This window comes from Hibiscus syriacus, unplaced genomic scaffold, assembly GCF_006381635.1.
Source record: "Hibiscus syriacus cultivar Baekdansim isolate YM2019G1 unplaced genomic scaffold, ASM638163v2 tig00113719_pilon, whole genome shotgun sequence".
In the NCBI taxonomy this organism is placed as follows: Eukaryota; Viridiplantae; Streptophyta; class Magnoliopsida; order Malvales; family Malvaceae; genus Hibiscus; species Hibiscus syriacus.
Genome location: NW_024063467.1, coordinates 940,021 through 956,867, shown reverse-complemented (window position 1 = coordinate 956,867; position 16,847 = coordinate 940,021). Strand labels below are relative to the sequence as shown.

The 16,847-nt window shown below is 30.3% G+C and overlaps 1 pseudogene; it reads left to right on the top strand.

The window, feature by feature from the left end:
- The first annotated feature begins 4,767 nt into the window (after positions 1–4,767).
- LOC120186753 lies at positions 4,768–6,035 on the top strand (annotated as a pseudogene).
- Positions 6,036–16,847: the final 10,812 nt, after the last annotated feature.

Below are 16,847 nucleotides of genomic sequence, written 5' to 3'. Positions count from 1 at the left end.
GGAATGTTAATCTTTCAGCGTGGGAATCAGAACTTCAATTTTAGATATGGAAAAGAGCAGGGGTAAACTATGGGAATAATCCCCTTTGTTTTCAATCTGATTGAGTTTGGTCACTAATCTAAAAATGAAGGGTACATGGTTCGTAGTGTTATCGATATGTTCGATTTTAGTTTCTAATATTATCAGTATGTTTGATTTTAGTCTTTCAATCATTAGTCCTCGTTCGATTTTAGTCCCTTAACTATATCACATATTTGTTAGAGGTTAACAATGGAAGAATTTAAACTAGACGGGCCTATTATAGATCATTTACTTTTAACTTTTAATTTGGTGACCAAAATAAGACTATATAAAGGAATTATTCGCATAGTTTATCCGAACAATAGATTAGCGGTAAAAGAGAAAGCAACATAATTGTCCTATCCATATATCCAAACTCCGGAAGTACTCTCTACCACACATTGGTGGCTTCGATTCAAGCCTCTTGTGTTGGTCAAAGATCGGATATTTACTTTAGTATTCATCATCGTTTTCGTTTGAATTTTATAATTTTTTTATAAAATTAAAATTATATCATTTCTATATGGATAATACGTTGATTAAATTTTGATCACTTTCCTTTCAAAAGAATATAAATTTCGATCACTTGTGTTATCGTTTTATTAAGTTTTGGTCAATTGTACTATCGTTTTATTAAGTTTTGGTCACTTAGACGTTGAATGTCGTTAGTGCGATGACATGACTAGTTAGTAAAATGATTTAATTTTTATTTAACCCCTACATTTTAGACAAAATACTAATTATGAGTCTTTTTATAAATTCAAATTGGTTTAGGGATCACATTTCAATTTATCTATTTTCTAATATTTTTTCCCAACCCCAATATTGTTTATCTTCTCTCTGTTTCTTCTTCAGACATCTTTACTCCATTTACCTTCTTTCAAGGACTCATGTTGCATTTCAAGGATAATGAAAGATTTCTAACTTCCGATAACAAACAATAACACCACAAGTTCAGAGAAAATGAGGATGAGTATCTAAAAATAAAATGAAGCTGGGTAGTCTAAGTTATACATAGTAAATTCAATTTTCAAAGATTGATGCAGAATGTTAAATCTAACAAGAACAAGGAGACAAATCAATGGATCCAAATAACCCGATAACTAGATATCATTCTTCGTGATGATTTTATCTTGAGAAAACGCCTCCGATAAAACATAATCAATGGATCCAAACAATCCAATAATTGGATCCGCGAACTCATTCAATGAACTTAATCCAAAATCTATGATATTCAACATCAACTCTTTCTTTTTGCTCAACAACAAACAATTTTCCGTTTCCTATGAATCACCGTTAACCCATATGGCTTGTGTGATCTGTCGCGCCACCGCCACCGTGCTTACCTCATAGTACCTCATTTTCACAACAACGCGATTGAATAACTCATCACCAGAGTAGACTCTAGTACTAGGTGGACACCGGTTTGATCTTCGTAAACGTCGTGGAGGTCGATCATGTTAAGATGTTATACAACATTCTCGACAATCTTTTGAATCACGTGGATTTCGTTGGTCAACAACGCATCGGAGATGGAAACCTAGTATTGTGTCATCAATAACACTGCCCATTGAATAAGTTTTAGTTTTCTTGGTTTGAGACAGTGGCATGGTGGTGGTGGTGAACTTTTCGGAGTTTTAAGGAAGAATTATCGTCATTTTTAATGATTCCATGACTTCTTTTTATACATGTTCTTACAACTGAGAGTCTACCTAATTTGACTTCAAATAATTATAACTAGTAATTAGAAAAAAGAAGACTATTGCAATGGAGCAGAGATGTTTGAAGAGAAGCGAGGAGAAGATGAGCAATATTGGGGGTTGAGGAGAAATAAAAAATAAAAAAATGGGTAAATTGAAATGTTGTATATAAACTAATTTGAATTTACAAAAAGACCTATAATTAATATTTTGTCTAAAGTATAGGGGTTGAAATAAAAATTAAATCATTTTACTAATGGGTCGTGTCATAAACTAACGACATTTAATGTCTAAGTGACCAAACTTAATAAAATAATAGCGTAAGTGACCAAAACTTAATAAAACAATAATGTAAGTGACCAAAACTTATGTTTTTTTTAAATGAAAGTGACCAAAACTTATTTAACGTATTATCTATGTGGAAATGATGTAATTTTAATTTTATATATGTATTGTGTCACGTCAACAAACCGTTAAAGGTTTAGCAGTCATTAAACTTAAGTGACCACGTCTTAATTAAAACAAAATGAAAATCACCAAATGTTATGTTTTTTAAATATGTTTGCAAAACAATTAAAATCAAAATTGAATTTAAATTATAATAAATTTGTATAAAATTGACATATAATAAAATTTGAATTAAAATAAGGTTGAACTATATTAGTGGTATTTTATGTTTTCGGTCCATTCAATTTTGATCATCAATTCTAAAAAGTTTTGTTATGCTCATTTTTGTTTTCGATTTGTCTTATTTTGTTCATTGGGTCGTTAACTTTTGATGTAACATGTTAATAAAAAAGATTAAATTTTAACGTGATCCTTGAATTTTACACTCAATACTAATTTGACCCTTGGAAATTTACATAGAATACTAATTTAAACCCTAAATTTTATATAAAATATTAATTTAACCTTTGAGTCCAAATAAATTCACGTCGCTGTCACTCATTACTGTCATCGATCACCATTAGTTGTTGTTGTCAATGATCATTGGACCACAAAAGTCTTAATTCCCTTTTCGACTTCCAATTTTCAATTCACCTGTTAAATATATTAACTGTGACACTTTTATTAAAACAAAAAAAAATTATAATATTTATATCACCGAAATAATGTATATTGGAGTTATTTAGAAAAATGAATGATACTTTAAAAAAAATTAAGTTCATTGATAATGAAAATAAAAGCAAAAAGGACTAAATTTCAAATATCCAAAAGTAGAGGAACCAAGAGTGGAATTAAACCAGAAAATAAAGAAAAGATTTGGTGATACCGAAGCCACCTCAGAAAACATAAAAAAAATCTGGGAAGTTTTTAATGAAATGAACGAGTAAAATTACCTGACTTTTTGGCAAAGTTCCAGATAAGAACACCCTCTTAGGATTCCCCCTCTGTGTTGCACGCGAGTGATTCGCGCGTTTAATCCCGGCCGTACGTAGATAGTTTGCTTCTCACGCGCCCTGTAGCCGTGGGCTTTTATTTGTGTTGACTGCCCCGTATTTTCAGTTACCAGAAACAAAATTAATAAAATTTGAAAAATCATTATATATATCTATTTCATCATTTTATTCATAATCCTATAAGAGAAGATTATTTATTTTATTTTTTTTAATTTTAATACTTTTTTTAAAAAATATTTATAATGAGTGTCAATGAAATAATTTTTTTTTCATAAATCTTCCTTCTGGGCCGCCGACGTGTCACCTGTAGGACAATAAATATCAGCATCGAGACTAAGCTCAACAACGTTTTTTCTTAACCATAAGATTCGCCACGCGTAGGGTTTAGATTGTAGGTTCCAGAAAAGACGCTTTTCAAAAGGAACGACCTATAGCTTAAAAACGGTTAACGGTATTTGTTGATCGTGAAGTGGCCTTTTGTCTCTCTGTATTTCTAGACGCACCTTGATTGACTTCGACACAAATTATATTTAATTTATTTTTTAAAAACAATAATAATTAATCACTATTATTGTGTTTTGGGTTTATTGTTGATTTTTTTCTTTGTGTTTGGAGTTAATTTTTTTGCTTTTAATATTTTTATATCATAAATAAATATCTAAAGTATATTATTTTTTATTTCAAGTGAGTATTTTTTGGTAAGGAAGTATTGAAAGTTTTTTTTTAAATATATATTTAAAATATTTTTGGGTTAAAACGGGTACTTTAAAACATTAAAATTATTTTATCTAAGTATTTAAAGTATTATTTAAATAATATCATGTGTGAAATTATTTTGAACTTAAATAAAAATATATTTAATACTTTAGGTGTTTGTTTTGGCCAAAAAATACTTAGGTACTTACTTTGATCAAAAATATTTTAGTTACTCTGACTAAAAAATACTCTAATACTTTGATACAAAATACTTTAAAAAAAACATTAGTCAAAGTGAGAAGAGGTGTCATCAACATAGCAATGCATTGGTTCCCTTTGCATCTTAATTTAATATATTCTTCCTTTATAGTTTTACTCAATAGATTAATAATACTATATAATATATTAATATTTTAATCCTACAAGCTTCAGTTTCTTTTGTTCATGACATTTCGTCTATTTACAACATGTCTGGTTCCTCCAAGATTTTTTTTCCTTTTACTTAGTCTACTCTAACCCTTGTTCTCGACGTGTCCGCCATAAACCCATGATCTGTCGCTGCTCCTCGATCAACCCCTTTACCTCGTCGACACGTGAAAATCTATCTGGCTTTTGTACTTGAAGAATATGATTTTATTAATATAAAATCAGGGTTCGTGCATGCATTTCTTTTCTTTGTTTCACACCTCACTGTGTTCAAAAAGTCACCTAAGATTTCCTGTTACAGAAAGCAACAATAAAAAAGCATTGTATATTCATGTCTGCATTGGATACACGTGTATTATCGGAACTTGCCCATATTGTGGAGCTTTTGTTTAATTTTAGTTAGGCATCGGATTTGTCTGCTTCTGATGTTTATATTTGTGGACTGTTTGCCTTTGATGTTATAGGCCTAAGTTGGCCACCGCACAATGGGATTTCAATTATCACATTGCAGTAAGCAGAAGAAAGTGAAACCCTTTTATGGTCCAGATAAAGATGATGATAATGGCTATGCATCATGGCCGGTAAATCTCATAGTAGTGATCTTTTCGTTGAAACATGCATGTCTTGAAACTCAACATTGTAATGCATGTTCTTGTTTATGGAGGTGAAACACCCTTCTGCGTTGGAAACGTTCGATTCGATATCGAAGGAAGCTAAGGGGAAGAAGGTGGTCGTGTTTTTAGATTACGACGGCACTCTGTCACCCATCGTTGAAGACCCCGACAAGGCCTTCATGTCTTCCGAGGTACCCTTTGATTTGTGCATGCACATAAATCTCCACCATGCATGATTGTAAGTAACCGTTTCTTCTTAATTTCAGATGCGTATGGCAGTACGTGAAGTTGCAAAGTATTTTCCGACATCTATAATCAGCGGCAGGAGCCGAGAAAAGGTTAAAGAATTTGTACAGGTAACTAATGTGTATTATGGTGGAAGCCATGGGCTGGACATATTGGCGCCACTCAGAGCAGTGAAATCGTTTGATAAAAAGGTATGTTCCTACTTCCTTTCATCAAAGTGTGGATTTTTTTAATCTTTAGAAATCATCCTTCTTATGACTTTGTTTTGGGTTTTATAGGAGAATGAATGTGCCTTTCAAGCTACAAATTACCTGCTATCCAAGAGGTAATTTAGCTCTCTAGAAAGCTTTTACTTCATGTAACTTTCATATATATAAGTTAATTCTTTTGTATGACAGATCTCTATAGAAGTGGAAGACACGATTACAGAAATACAAGGTGCTAGGCTAGAGGATAACAAGTTCTGCATCTCCGTGCATTACCGGCAAGTTCCACCAAAGGTAAATTTCAAAAACACCATAAGATTCATCACTTAAGAGCATTACGTTAATCAATCCTTGTCTGCATGCAGGACCATGATTATTTGAAGGAGAAAGTGATATCCCTAGTCGAGAATCGCCCCGAGTTTCGTCTCACAGAGGGCAAAATGGTTTTGGAAGTGCGACCATCGATACTGCGGAACAAAGGCGATGCACTGAATTATTTGCTCGACACATTGGGATTCAAAGATGCCAAAGATGTTCTCCTTTGTACATCGGAGATGATCGAACGGACGAAGATGCATTCAGGGTTAATACATTTTCCATAATGTTTTTGTCCATGATTTACTTACATTTAACTGATATATCTTTTTATCCGGTCATATGTTGCAGGTTATTTATGTGAAATGGTAGTTTTTACCATCATTATTTAGGTGTTTTCCTCTTGCTAAATAATTTTGTTTTATTATATTATTGAACTAATGATCAAAGATCATTCGATTAAGTCCATTGAATTTGATCTTGATATGAAATTAAATATATTTAAGGGTGAAGTACAAATACTCCTCGATTATAGGGTGTTGTTTTATTAAATCTTTTGACTGTTAAACGTTATAAAATGGTATTTTGACTATAGAATATGTTGTTTTATCCTTCTACTATTAAAGACTTTTCGTTAGAAAATTGACGATTGTCTAAGCTGAACATTAACATGATGATTGTGATATGATAGTCGTTTGAGATTATGAGATCAGATTTTATTATATCACAGTCCGCAGATTGACGTTTAGATCAAAAGATTGTCGGATTTTTAACGAAAAGAACGAGTTTGAAATATAATGAATAGTCGTGTAACATCCTCAATACCGGGATAGTGACCAAATTGTAAAATTTCAGAATTTGGTGATTTAAAGTAGAATAGTTGAATAGTTCAAAGATTTATTTGAAAATATTTCCTGGAAGTTATTAGTAATTATCAAAAGAGTCAAATGACAAATGGGTCATTGAACAAGGAAAATAATTAAATAATAATTAGTGGGTATTATAATACCCATGTGGAGCATATTTTGAGGAGATAAGTTTCCGGACTTATCTTCTTCCTCTTCTTCTCTTCTCCAACGTGAAGCCCCCAAGATAAGGTGAGTTTGATTTCTTTTGCTTAATCCTTAAAATGTAAGTATGGTTTTAGTTAAGGAAGGTTTAGGAAACATGATGGAGATGAAAAAGGCCATAGAAACTCAAAGATTTGTAAGTTATGAAAGATTAAAGAGAATGAGTTTTTAAGAGAATTTATGGAAAATAGTTGATAAGTTAAAATTGAAACTAAATTTGACTTGTCATCAACTTAATTAAGAGATATGAAGTGATAGAATTGGATTTAGAGCATCTTGAAAATTTGGTATGATTATTGATTTCTATATGAAAGATGGAATTTTGAGGTAAGGATGTATTGAATGAGTAGAAATTAGTTTAAGTATATGTACTTGAGTTAAGAATAGAAAAGGGAATGAAACATGAAGAATTTAAGCTGAAAATGATGAATTTTCGGGCTTAAAATACAATTTTCGGGCAAGGTGCACCGGTACACATTCAACATGTACCGATGCATCAGGGATAAATTTCCAGAAATTATTTAGTGTGTATCGATGCACAGGAAGTGTATCGATGCACCCCTTTAAAATGAAAACATCGGATGCCATGAGTGCATCGATACACTATTGTGTGTACCGATGCACTACAAAGGGAAAATGGAAATAGATCTTTATTTTAGTTTATGAAATGAAATATTAGAGTATGCCGAGTGGAATGCTGGTATGTATACTATATATATGTGTGATTATGTAGATATAGAACGTAATTCCGTTCTGGAAAGATCAAAGAATTAAGATCGACTCAAAGTAAGCAAGGCTAAGGTGAGTGCATACTATAGATCTAATCCAATGGAAATAAGACTTGTGATAAGTCTATTTCCTATATTAGTTTTCATGGTAAGGTAATAATGAACATGCATATGAGATAATTACTATGTACATATACATACATGAGAATATATGTTTATATGATCTGTTATATGCTATTTGATTTAAGTGTATATATGCAAATAGGGTATGTGACATGACATGAATATGTGATATGTATTATAGGATAATGATCTGTAAAACAATACGAGAATATTAATTGAGTTACTTGATAATAAGTCATATGGTTACATGTATAGGTAATATACGTTATAAGATGAGAATATATAAGAACATGAAATAAGTTATGAGATAAGGACATAACGAATAGAATGAACATGTGACATAAGTTATAAGCTAAGGAATTATTTGATATAAATATATGTGAACAAGAGATGGCAATGGTATACATGTCATATGAACACAAGAGATGTGTTATAAGCTAAGTGACATATGGTTATGAAATCATATGAAAAGTGAAATGTACATGTGAATATAGGTTTATGAGAAGACATAAGAACAAGAAATAAGCCATGTGACATTTGAATGTGAATCATATGAAAAGGTTCTACGTGTAAGTGAAATATGTGCCTATATGAATATGTGAAATGACATAAGTGATTATAGGAATATGTAATATAAGATATGTGAATCCAATATAAGTAAATAAATGGAAATAATATATAATTAATGTGATATAAGTGATTATGTAAAACTGTGAGATAAGTTATATAGCATTGATATATGAATTATATGAAAGAATGTACATGAATATATGTATAAGATTATATGTTATTCTATGTGCTATGTGATGTATATATGAACATATGTGAACAAGATATGACATACGTGTTTACATGAACACCTGAGAAATGATAAAAGCTATGAGCATATGAGATATGACTATGTGAATATGTGAAACGATATAAATGATAATGTCTATGTTATGTGATATGAGAGGTATAGTTGGCATGCCAAGAGTCAAGGATTACCTATGTCTTTCGGGACATATAGACAGGATTACCTATGTCTTTCGGGACATATGGACAGAATTACCTATGTCTTTCGGGACATATGGAAAGAATTATCTATGTTTTTCGGGATATATGGACAGAATTACCTATGTCTTTCGGGACATATGGACAGAATTACCTATGTCTTTCGGGACATATGGACAGAATTACCTATGCCTTTTGGGACATATGGACAGTTACCTATGTTATTCGAAACATATGGATAGGTCATTTGGGACACAGATTTCGTATGTCACTTAGTGGATTTTATATGAGCTGTGGTGACAGTATAAGTGTGCACAACCTCATAGTACTCATATACATTGAGTTCTCAATAGTGTGCATGGGCTTTTAAAAGATGTAAAGAGTGTGTACATGTTTGCATGTTAAAATGTTATCATTGTTTACTCTGAATCAAAAGTGTACCATGGGCTAATAAAAAAACAATAATAAATACAACATATGTGATGTATATGCTTTTGGTGATATGAAATGTGTTACATGAATTATAAGATATACAGAAATGATAAGTACCATTGTAACATCCGCAATACTGGGTTAGTGACTAAATTGAAAAGTTTCAGAATTTGGTGATTAACGTATAAGAATGAAATAATTTAATGATTATTGGAAATATATGATGAAGGTTATTTAGTAATTATTAAAAGAAGTTAAGGGTTAAATGGTCATTTGACCAGAAAGATTTTTTATCTTTCTTTTAAAGGTGATATAAACGTGGGAAATGAGAAACATCCAGAGTTCTCTTCTCCTTTCTTCTTCTTCATACGTGGGAGAGCAAGGCAAAGGTGAGAGTTTTATTAGTTGATTATTATTTGAATTTTAAGTTTGGTTTTGATCTTTAGTTGATGGATAAACTTAAGGAAAGCTTGGGTTACGGTAAAATCAAAGAATGGAGGGGTTAAGGGAGATTAAAGATTTGGAGTTTTTATATGAAATTTTGGAAAAGAATTGATAAGTAGAATTTGAAGTTAAATTTGACTTGTCAATAGTTAAATTAAGAGATTTGGGGTGATAGAATTGGATTTAGAACATATAGAAAATTTGAGTATGATTATTGAATTTCATAAGAGGAAAGTTTTTTGAGAATTAAAATGGGATAAATGAGCACAAACGGGTTTAAGTATGTGTGTTTGAGTTTAGTATATAAAAGAGGTTGAAATAGGAAGTGTTTAAGTTGAAATGAAATATTTTTCGTGCTGAAAATGTAATTATGGGCTAGGGGAATCGATACCCATTCAAGGGGAACCGATACCCTTCAAGCGAATAAAATTCCAGAATGTCATGGGGGAACCGATACCCCCACAGGAGGGAACCGATTCCCCCTAAAGGAAAATTGTAAATATTGGTTTAATAAGTTCATTTAAGTTGCTAGTATCAAATTACAAGGTGTAGGTATCTAATAATTGTCTTAAAATGTATAATTATGTAGATTCAAAGCCTAAACGAGTTCCGGAATCATTGACAAGTAAGATCGATAAAAAGGGAATATAAGAGATTGGAATAGACTAGTGAGGCCAGGTGAGTGCATACTAGTGATATGTAGTGTTTAATGGAAATAAGACTTGCGATGAGTCTATTTCCTAGAGTAATATGCATGAAGTCATGAACATGATTATGTGTGGTTATAATTATATGTGATTATCTGTATTACATTGATTGTATGTATGCATGACTAAAGATAATGATATGCTTTGTATATGCTATATGATGTATGTAAGACTTTAATATGTAATAATGGAAGAACATGAAATAAGTTATATGATAGAGTCATAAGAAATGAAATGAACATGAGAGAATAAGATAATCAAGTAAAAGTTATATGATATGGTATAAGTGATTATACGAGAATGTTAGAGACTCTAAGAGAATAGTATGAATTCGAGGGCATAAATAAGGATACATAAGTTATATAGGGAAGATTGATAAATTAAAGGAAACTATGGTTTAGGTATTATAGTGAAGAGCTACAAAGTTTTATTAAAGAGTATTGTGGAGTCATGAGAAATTGAACTAAATAAATAGATGGTTTATGTGAGTGGAAAAGGAAAATGATATAAAATAAATGGAAATTATTTATAAGATAGCATGAGACTAATTGAACATGTAATATAAACTTTATAAAGGAGTACTTGGGTAAAATCATTATATGATACAATTATAGAGTATTGCTATACAAATTATATTAAAATATGATATATGAGAATATGAGTAAGTTTATAGGATATTGATAGGACATATAAGAATATTTAAATGTATGCTGATATGAAAAAGGGAATACAAAGAAATGGAGCATAAGGTAGATAATATAATATCAATTATTATATATCTATATGATATATGTCATCAGGTAATATGAAAGGACTCTGAAAATTGATATAAGCTATGAGAAAGTGTTCTAGGTGTTTCTATGTGTTATATGAAGCATATATGATCATATGTGAACAAGATATGATATGTATGTTTATATGAATATCTGAGAAATGATCTAAGCTATATGATATGTTATATGACATGGATCTATGTAACTACGCGAGAAAGTATATAAGCTATGTGACATGTAAATGTGACTCATATGAAAATGTTCTATGAGTAATTGAATTATGTGTTATGTGAAATGATAAGTATAAAAGAAAATGCCCATGTTATGTGTCTTGAGAGCTAGGGGTATAGTTGGCATGCCAAGAGTCGAGGGTCTATGTGGTCCTTCGGGACATATATGTATTCTTTGGAACATGTGTGAAGTCTGGTGAGACACATTCTTGATCCCTAGTATATGTATATGATTCTTAAGGAATGATATGTGGTCCTTCGGGACATATATGTATTCTTTGGAACATGTTTGAAGTCTGGTGAGACACATACTTGATCCCTAGTATATGTATATGATTCTTAAGGAATGATATGTGGTCCTTATGGACATTATTATATGGCACTACGGTGCAACTCTACGCGGCACTACGGTGCAATTCTATATGGCACTACGGTGCAACTCTACGCGGCACTACGGTGCAATTCTATATGGCACTTCGGTGTATTTATATGAGTTGTGGTGACAGCATTAGTGCACAACCTCCATAAACTCACATATCTATAGTTCTCACATATGTACATGGGCTAATCAAGAGATATAAACAAATATATGTTAGTGATATGATAAATGTATTACAAATGATATGATGTTGTGTGTGTATAGTGTTTGATTGAAAAGGTTAAGCATAAAAGTATGTGATTACATGATAAAATGCTAATGATGATTTATGTGTATGTATGTATTTATTGTTAATTAATCTGATATGATTTTACATGATATGAGGAAATCATGTAATTTGGTAAAACATGATAGAACAGAACATGCATGTATTGATATATGTTATAAAGTGCATTACAAGTTTTTATGCCTCACTAAGTCTTCGACTTAGCGTGTGATTGTTTCACACGTAGGTTTCGAGAAGAGTAAGAGTAATGCGGAGCAAGACAAGTCAGTTCTCCTTACCAAATGTCAGATCAGAAAATATATGTACTGTATATAGAGTGTAGTTGGCATGTAGTCTAAAGATATAAATTGTATGAACTCTGATATATTTTTGTAAACGTTTTGAATAAGTTTAAATGTTATCAAAGTTTTTAAATTACTCACTATTTTATACGAATAAATGTTTGAAAAGTCAATGTGACACTTCGGACTCGTATCCGGGTCGAATACGGGTTGGGGGTGTTACAACCATACCATATGATAAATATAGATATGATCATGATGGTATATGTGCATGTATGCATTTTGATATATGAAATGTTTTATGGTTTCTATTATATGTTTTTATATGTCTCACTAAGTCAACGACTTAGCGTGTGATTGTTTCATACGTAGGTTTCGAGAAGAGGAAGAATGATAAAAGTTAAGCAAGACAGGTCAGTTCTCCTTTCCAAAGATCATATCAGAAAATAGTTTAATAGTATGTAGTTTGTAATACTTATAGTGGTTAGCATGTAAATAGGGATTTGAATCCGATATGCTCTAATCGGTTTTGTAAAATCATATAATTGAGTTTTGTAATGGTTTAAACGTATTTATGTAAATGGTAAATGTATAGTGATGAAAGTTTAATTTTTATGAGCTTTATATAATTTGAGCTGAAGTTACTGTAGCAGTGCATCGGTACACTGTAGCACTATTTATGATATTGTACATTACTTTTCACTGTACTATTCATACCGTATATTACTTTTCATAAAAATGTTTTTGCCTTAAATTTTTATAATGAAACATAATTTAATAGTATATTATTATATTTTATTAATATAAATTCAAATGTTGTGTTATTTTGTAAGAATATTGTTTTAAAAAGTCAATGTGACATCTCGGATTCGTATTCGGGTCGGGTACGAGTTGGGAGTGTTACAAGTCGAGTAACCATTTTGTAATTTTTAATATTCAATAGACTCAATAAAACAACACTCTATAGACATAAAATCATTTTATAACTTTTAATGATTGAATGACTTAATAAAACAATATCTTATAATCAAATGATCGTACTTTATCTGATACTTAAATACTTGATTAATATTTTTTAACGTCATCGGAGATGCATTGAGATTTTAAGTGCTGCCAACATGACAATCACGATTGCCATGAATATATATATATATATATATATTGTACTAAATATATGGACAGACTAAGAACAAAATGAATCTTATTAGCTTATGTAATCTCTACTTAATTGACTCATCATTGGTGGGTTTTATTTTCCAGTATCGACAAGATTACTGATTCTTGTCGATTCATGATTGACAATTGAGGACTATTTGAACTGATACTCTTCTTTCTCATTATCGTGCGGGGGTGTCGCCATACATTGCATTTACTGGTTTCTTGGCATTTTCAAACAAAATAAGATGATAATTTAACTCAGAAATCGATATATTTTGATTTAATTTGATATGATATGATCAAATTTTTTTAAAACAAAAAATGGGTTTATGTCAAATTAGGTTGGATTCTTTTTTAAGGGAGTGAGGTTGGATCGAGTTTGAGTAGATGGTGAAAAACTTTGACTTAACTCGATTTGGGGATAATAATGTATGTTTTAAAAAAATTACATTATTATTTTAATTAAATATTTATTTTATATTGGATTGGATCTGTCGGGTCAGATTTATACTCTAAAAATTTGGTTCGGATTCAAGTTTGGTTGATGATATATATTTTTCGAATCGGGTCATGTCAAGTTTAGGTGGATGATATATATATTGCGGGTCAGGTCGGGTGGAGCCCAGTGGCAGATCTAGAAAATTTTTTGAGGATGGGCTTACATATATTAATAATATAAAATTTTTATATTTAAATAGATATAATCAAATTTCAGGGTGACACACGTATATATTAAAAGAAAAAACTTTGAATTTTAAGAAGAAATTTAGAATTCCAAAAAAATTAGGGTGGACACATGACCACCCTAACCACAATGTACATCCGCCACTTGAGAGAAGATATATAATTTTTAGGTCAGATCAAATTCGAGTAGACAATACATATTTTTCAAAATTAGTCAGGTTGACAAAAAAAAAGCTAAATCCGACCCGTTCTTGTCCCTAAACAAAAGGTCGTTGCTTTAAACTAAAGTGGTCTAATTCTACTATAAGTCCCTGTATTCTTTAAACATTTTAAATTTAGTCCATCTGATTTTGATTTCAGAAATTAATCTTGTACCTTTTGATTTGATAGTTGAATCCCATTAATAACACTGTCAAAGGACATTAACTGTACTTGGGGTTGAATTCCAATTAATCCTATACCAAATTTTAAAAGAAGGAATAGTATAGCGTCTAAGAGCATAATTAAACCGAATAAAGTGTAAAATATAGGTTTCTTCTATTAGACGCAAGGCGCAAGAACCTAGTTAGAGGAGGGATGGACCGACCACAACAAATGTTCAAATTATTATATATTTTATATTAAAAATTTATTTTCTTCTTTTTGAATTTTAAAAAATTTAAATTTATCATCGTAACATAAAATCATCCGTGGTCTGTGGGTGAGGATGCAATTACTGGAAATTGTCACGTGCGGAGCCTTAATATATAATTAAAAAATGTTATCGATTTTGTTATTGTTAGATATTTTTTTAAAAATATTAAAAAATTAATATTTTAGATAAAAATAATAATATTTTAAATATTTTTTTTATCAATTTTATTATTTAAATAATAACAAAACATATAATATTTTTTTTAGTTATATATTGAGAATGCCGGTGTAGAACTTTTCTTCCATTACAGCTATAGCCTACTATAACTAGCGTGTTGTTTGAGCTCTTTGCCGCCACAATTAATTGTAGAGGCTGATATCGATTGGGGGATCAATTATAGCCACAGCTCTTAAACAACTTGTTTAAATTTTCGAATTTATATTAATCCCGAACTTATAGTTTTTTTTTCATTTTAATCATTATGATGATGTGGATCACAGAAATTGTGCCAAGTGCCATACTTTAGAGAGTGACAAGTCATTAAAATAAATCTAAAAATTAAGTTCAATAAATAAAATTGTTAAAAAAGTTTAGGACCAAAATGATAAATTTTACAAATTTAAGTCCAAATTTATATTATCTATTGAACTAATTGAATCATTAATTTTAATTTATCATTCTATCCGATTTAGTTGGGATAAAACCGAATGATAAATGTGAGGATGGAGGCTCTCCTTCCACCAAACGTTCATAATTGACCTAAAATCTATCGTTTGATAGAAGAGATAAAAAAGGGTAAACTATAAAATTTCATCACCGGACTTTACTCTATCTCCTATTTTACTCATTGAGCTTTAAAAGTTTTCAATTTCCTCACAAAATATAATACATTATATTTTTTTGTCATTAGACTTTACTCTATCTCCTATTTTGGTCACTCTACCATTAAATAGTTAACGACGTTAAAAATGACTTCGTTTTATGAAAACAAAATTTTCACTAAAATGATGTCGTTTTGCATCTATATAACAGCTCATTTTAATGTCGTTAACTAGGTTTGTAAATGAACTGAACACTCAACGAACTATTCATGAACCATTCGATGAGAAGTTCGTTTATTTATTAAACAAACGAATATGAACAATATTTTATGTTCGTTTAATTAAATGAACGAACACAAACAAATGTCTTGCTCGTTCATTTAAGTTCGTGAACGTTCAATAATCTGTTCGTTTATGTTCGTTCATTTATGTCCGTGTATGTTCGTTTATGTTCGTTCGTTTATATTCAGCCCAATCTCCATACCCATTTAAAATATTAAGATCTAATCATTAATACTTTAAAATCCAAATAATTTTAATCTCAAATCATTTAAATAAAATATAAACCATACTCATTTAAAACCCAAATAATTTTAACTTTGAAGTTGTAGGTTATATTAAAGAATAATGAATTTTACGTGGTTATTGTTACTGTTGTTTACATTTGTTTATGTTCATTTATTGTGTTCGATTATGTTCATTTGTTATGTTTGTGTAGGTTCGTTTATGTTCATTTATTGTGTTCATTTACGTTTGCTCGTTTATATTCGTTTACATTTGTTTGTTTATATTCGTTCATTTGTTTTTGTTTATTATTTAAATGAACGAACATGAACAAGCTAGATTCCTTAATAAACAAACACGAAAAATAAATTTTGTGTTCATTTATGTTCGTGTTCACATTTGTTCGATTCGTTTACAGACCTATTATTAACTATTTAACGGCTGGGTGACAAAAAAACCTAATGCATTAAGTTTATTGAGGAAATTGAAAAGATTTAAAGTACAATGAATGAAATAGGAGAGAGAGTAAAGTTCACTTACCAAATTTGCAATTTACCCAAAAAGAAACAGATGTGAAGACAATAAGTTAATACTTCACTTTTAGCACAATTGAATTTATCACGTATGGCAGTCTTAATATACAGCGTTATCGATTTTATTATTATTATTTAAATAACAAAATCGATAAAAAATTACTGAAAACATTATTATTTCTATCAGTTTTGTTATTGTTGGGTACTTTACCGGATATATTAAAAAAACATTAATATTTTAAGTAGAAATAATAATATTTCCAGTAATTTTTTGACTGATTTTATTATTTAAATAATAACAAAATCAATAACATCTTTTTTTAATTATATATTAAAGGTATCGTACAGTAAAACTTGTCGATTCCCATACCCAAATGTGAAATGCCTAGGCTACCACATTGCCA